Here is a 6,173-nt window from a genome sequence, read left to right on the forward strand (position 1 = left end):
TCATCTTCTGGGGACCATGAATGTCTGTACAAAATTTCAAAATGGCATTTGATCCCATAGCTGTTGAGTTGTTTCAGTCCGGTCCACAGTGGCCTACACTTTTGTTTTTGCCCCCATTCATAATGAGCTGAACTCAAAGGTTAAAGACTTTCTCTATGTACACAAAAGGCCTATTTCTCTCAAATATTGTTCACAAATCTGTCAAAGTCTGTGTTAGTGAGCACCTTTCCTTTGCCGAGATAATCCATCCACCTCACAAGTGTGGCATATCAAGATGCTGATCAGGAGTATTGCACAGGTGTACCTTAGGCTGGCCAGAATAAAAAGCCACTCGAAAATGTGCAGTTCCATCACACAGCACAAACAAATGTCGCAAGTTTTGAGGGAGCGTGCAATTGACATCCTGACTGCAGGAATGTCCACCAGAGCTGTTGCCCGTGAACTGAATGTTTAGAGAATTTGGCAGAACATCCAACCGGCCTCACAACTGCAGACCACGTTTAACCACACCAGCCCAAGACCTCCACATCCAGCATCACCTCCAAGATCATCTGAGACCAGCCACCCGGACAGGTGCTGCAACAATCGGTTTGCATAATCAAATTTCTGCACAAACTGTCAGGAACCATCTCAGGGAAGCTCGTCTGCATGCTCGTCGTCCTCATCGGGGTCTTGACCTGACTGCAACTTTGCACAGCCATTGAAGAGGAGTGGACCAACATTTTAACAACCTGATCAACTCTATGTGAATGAGATGTGTTGCACTGCGTGAGGCAAATGGTGGTCACACCAGATACTGACTGGTTTCCGGACCAGTGAAACTGTAAATTTTCGAGTGGCCTTTTATTGTGGCCAGCCTAAGGCACACCTGTGCAATACCCATGCTGTCTGATCAACATCTTGATATACCACACCTGTGAGGTGAATGGATTATCTTGGCAAAGGAGAAGTGCTCACTAACACTGACTTTGAGGCCTTTTGTGTACATAGAAAAAGGTCTTAGATCTTTGAGTTCAGCTCATGATGAACACTGCCATCCCTAAACATTAGCCTTAAGAACCAGGTGAAGTTATATCTACCTTTCTGGCATGCATGGTTTGCAGCTCACATCACAAGAAGGAAAACAGTTTTTTATTTCTCTCTCTTTTAGCTCTGTTTTGGTCTCCACCAACTCCCAAGGGAAATATCTTGCTCTTCAGCTGCTAAAAGCTCCACTATGTTGTTAACTTTGTCTGTTTGCCATGCAGTGCTGGACAGGTTGCATACAGTGGGCTTATCAGAGCCCTTTGTCTAAGTTAGTCAATCATCATGATACCCCAGATGTGGAGAGTTAACACGTTGCTGTACACTAGTGCTGTGAATATTGGTCTTGGTTCAGCCTTTTATTTCTTGGTAATTCAGTTATTTCAAAGCTGAGTTCGAGCCCCATTAAAAAAAAACAATACAAAACAAAGAAAGGCTTCAGAAGTGTGTGAAATCTGCAATAGTAGACTTTATATATCCAAGAAAAAAAAAAAACCTAGACGCAATTATGTTTTTAATGAAAAAATGTAATGTAATGTAAAATCAGAGCACAAGCTACATAATAAGTAGGCCTTCAGATGTGTCTTGGCAGCCTGTATCAGTTGAAGTGGTCATGGCAGCTCTTGTGCTGATGAGTTGCACCCTGTTCATCAGATGCTGGGGATGATTATAACAATGACAAGGTTGCCGTTGTTTTATTCCATATAGAGAGGTTTAATTTATCCTCCGCCAAACACTTACTCGTCCTTGATGTTGCTATAACAACCTCAAGGACAAGTTTGTGGGCCTTTGCCAGAGACGTCAAACACAACATGCCACACTCTTACTAAAACTCTAGTCTAGAGTCACTGCATGTGTGAGGCTTTCCATTGATTTGTTTATTTTGTTTGTTTCATAATCCTCTATTAATGCAGTAATTTTACTTGTGCTCTGTAATCAGCCACACTTGCTGTTCCCACTTGCAATCAGTCCACAGCATGAGTGTTTGTGTGTGTACTAACCTTTACATCCACACTTCTCCTTTATAATCACATGTTTATTACATGGTTTTAAAAGTGTGTGCTTAGCTGCTTGGCTCTCCTGTTGAGCATCCTTGTGCAAAATTGATTTATATTTATTATATTTATTTATATATTTATATCTGCAGCACTATGTAAGGCTGACAAACGCAGTAAAGAATGAATTGAGGGTCTATTCAGAGTCAATGGAGGAGAGAGCTCACAATAATTAAGTTCATATTAAATAGCACATTCACAAATAATGAATCGCTGCAATATTGGCATGTTAGATCAGAGACCTATATAGAAAAAGCTGCATCTGTGGTCAGATGAAACCAAATTTTAGTTGTTTGGAAGGAACACACAACCCTATGTGTGGAGGTAAAAAGGCACTGCACACCAACATCAAAACCTCATCCCAACTGAGAAATATGGTGGAGGGGGAATCATGGTTTGGGGTTTCTCTGATGCCTCAGGGCCTGTAACGGTTGCAAACATAGACGGAAAAATTAATTCCAAAGTTTACCAAGAAATTTTGCAGGAGAATGTAAGGCCATCTGTCTACCAACTGAAGCTCAACAGAAGATGGGTGATGCAGCAGGACAACCACCCAAAGCATAGAAGTAAATCAACAACAGAATGGCTTCAGCAGAAGAAAATACACCTTCTGGAGTGGTCCAGTCAGAGTCCTGACCTCAACCAATTCAATTGAGATGCTGTGGCATGACCTTAAGAGAGCGACTCACACCACACATCCCAAGAATACTGCTGAACTGAAACTGTTTTGTAAAGAGGAATGGTCCAAAATTCCTCCTGAACGTTGTTCAGGTCTTATCTGCAACTACAGGAAACACTGACATTTGGTAGAGGCTGTTGCTGCTAAAGAAGGGTCAAGGGTCAGTTATTAAATCCAAGGGTTCACATACTTTTTCCACCATGCACTGTAAGTGTTTGTGTTTAATAAAAACATAAAAAATTATAATTGTTTGTGTGGTATAAGTTTATGTAGACTGTTTGTCTATTGTTGTGACTTATATAAAGATCAGATCCCATTTTATGCAAAAATCCAAGTATTTCCAAAGGGTTCACTTACTTTTTCCTGGGACCGTATGAGTATTGGGAATGACTACAGTGAATCTATACACGCAAAGTTATTAAAAAGAAATAGCAATTGTATGTACAGGTGTGTAATATACAGTTCATGTGTGCAAGAAATTAATAAATGGGAAGAGGGTGTGTCCACATGCGTGTGATCAAAGTAGCACTTAACTATCAATGATCATGTCTTCAAAAGATTTTTCTGAATGTCATTTAAATGCAACAAAAATGGAAATGGAAACGTTGGAAATCTGCTGTTGAACTGATTTCACTTTAACATGCAATGCTTTATATTACTATTAACACACAAAAACAACTCCTGGAAATCATATTTGATCAGATTTATACTGATGGCATTTTTTAATAGATTCCGGTGTCGGACAAGTAGCAAACAAATTCAAATGCACCACTGTTCTCTGGCAAAATGGTGATAGAAGTATCTAAGAAAGACCTACACTGTGGGATGCATTTCATTTCATGTTCTGCCCTCTGCAGGAAGCTGAATAAATTGCACTGTCCGTAAAGCTGGTTTCATTGTGGGAATTTGGCCTTTCTTGCAGTGTTATTTTGACTTGTTAGGGCAGAAAAAGAAAAAAAATAACATTAATAATGGCTCTGTGTTATGTAGGTGAGACAGAGAGCTCATATACAAGATAGCAGGTGTCCTGTAACTTGTGTGACAAGTCAAAATGTCAGTCAGAAGATGTCCTATCATATGAATGTATGAATGATGTAACCTTCTTTCAAAAATATGTTCTTACATGCTTGCTGTTCTTGGCAGGTGGTCTCAAACTTTTTTCTCCCAACCAAAGCTAACCCCAATCTCTTGCATTAATAATTTAGAGCATTAATCAAACAATGGCATGCTAGGATTATTTTACTCATACACTTACGTAACTTGGTGACACATCTGCAAAATAATGACAGGTATGAGGGTAGCTGTAATTATTATGAATGTGCTGTTGAGACACTGCCAACACCTGCAGAGCTTGTTTGTAGTAACAGTTGTCACTCAGGTCTGCACTGAAACGTTCAGAGAAAAACATTTAACATGTGTGATGTAAACACTCATGTCCAAAGAATATTTATGCCTAATGTTTGCTGTGATAGCGTGCATTCTAAATATTTGAACCATTTCTCAGATGTTACACACAGTAATAAATCTGCCCTAAGCTGAACACATGTCCTGCTGCACATGGCGTTCTGCTGGATGGATGCTTGCTTCACAGCATGTTCAAAGTGAAGCTTTCGGTATCTGCTGTAAAATGACACTCGTGCATGAATAACCTAGGGGACCTCTTAGGTGCCCCTATTGACCCCCATTTTCATTCCAGGTTGTAGATTTTGATAGTAATAGATAATAATTTTGATGGTTGATTAATTGTTCGAGTCATTTTTTTAAGCAAAAATGCCAAAAAAATCTCTATCAAATAAAACATACAAAATTGCAGCACAAAGATTGTTTTAATTTGAACAATAACAAGTAAAAAAATATGTTTTTCATCATTAAAGGGCACTTTTGCTCCAAGCTGTGTTCATTTCTGTCATGCTGTTCTGTAGTGAATATTATAGAGTTAAGACGAAACCGACAGAATCTGAGAGAAAAAAGCGCAATTACAAATCTGTCTGCTAGTTCAGCCCCATGCACAGCACCATGGATTTTTCAGTACACTGCACAGTTAGACTAGCTACTGATATTTCAGAGCCATGGTCAGGGCCATAAATTCTCATTTGCACAAACCTTAGTCAGATAAAGGATTGATGGGTCAGGCAGGCTATTAAGATATTCAATGAAACAGTTTCACTCTCTCTGCTACTAGAGGATGGAGAACAAGGGAGATGCATTTTGGTAATTTTGCTAACAAGGGGAATGGCATGTATTTTCACCAGCCCTAGTCTAAAACTCATTTTACTATGTATTACTTAACATCTATTCCTCATTGTCAGTGATGACTAGTTTGATCCCATACGTTTGACTAGTAAAACCAAAAATTGTATCATCAATGTCTAGATTTATTATTTGTCATTAACGTTAAGAATTATTTCAAAGACCCTGTATTTAGTAATAAAAGTCAAATTTTGATATTTTAAATTGCAGAAAAAAAAGAGTACAATACATGTGTTCTAGTGACATGTTAATGTCTATTGACCTAACTGTAGTATCACATACTCAGCTTACAGTTGTGCATATAGAGTAAAGAAAACATGATTTTAATGCAATGTGATCATCAGTAGTAAAGCTCAAAACTAGAGAAAATTATTAGTAACGATGCGTCTGGCTTGGTAAAAAAGCATATCGACAGTGTTGTACTAAAATGATTCTACCTTACACGTAGGAGAAAATAGCTAGCCTTGAAATGATCAAACATGTTTTTAAGTCTTATCTCACTGAGTGCTTTTTAGTTAGTGGTGGACATAAAAGAAACTGCCCTTGCAGCTCAAAGCTGACAAAATGATATCCTGAATGTTGATATTGTACTAAAACTGCTGAAAGGCAGACATTAACAGAGTTTCACGTTTCCTAGTGAACAATGACTTACACTCCAATTTCTATTCATTAGTTCACCTCGCAGTAGAGGTCAGCTTTCTTTCAGGCCTAAGGCCAGAATGGGTGTTCGAAGAAAGGATCAAGTTACCAAAACTCTACCAGACAAACTGCCAAATCAGCTTTAAGAGACAAATTGAAATATCCTAAAGCACAGGATTGGTTATTACGTTCTATAGGCTCGCTTGTCACATGTAATCCATATTATATTATTTCATTTTTACATATCAGCTATCATGGCTGATCATAGCCTTACAGGCTTTATCACTGTCAACCATTAACCATTATTCTAATATCATTGTCCTACAGCATCCACGTGGGTATTATTTAGCCTATATTGATCTTTATTTCACTCTCTTTTACAGTCCACTGCTTCTATATTCGTGAATTACTGTCTTACTAATTTGGGCCCAAGGGAGATCCAATAAAATAATGAAACAATTAAGGACAAACAAAAGAATGATAGGTAGGCTACTAATAGCTAATGGGAGGAAACAGTACAAAGACCT

The sequence above is a fragment of the Micropterus salmoides genome, unplaced genomic scaffold (assembly GCF_014851395.1).
Source record: "Micropterus salmoides isolate LMB-PRFRI ecotype aquatic unplaced genomic scaffold, ASM1485139v1 Ms_hic_scaffold_13, whole genome shotgun sequence".
Classification (NCBI taxonomy): domain Eukaryota; kingdom Metazoa; phylum Chordata; class Actinopteri; order Centrarchiformes; family Centrarchidae; genus Micropterus; species Micropterus salmoides.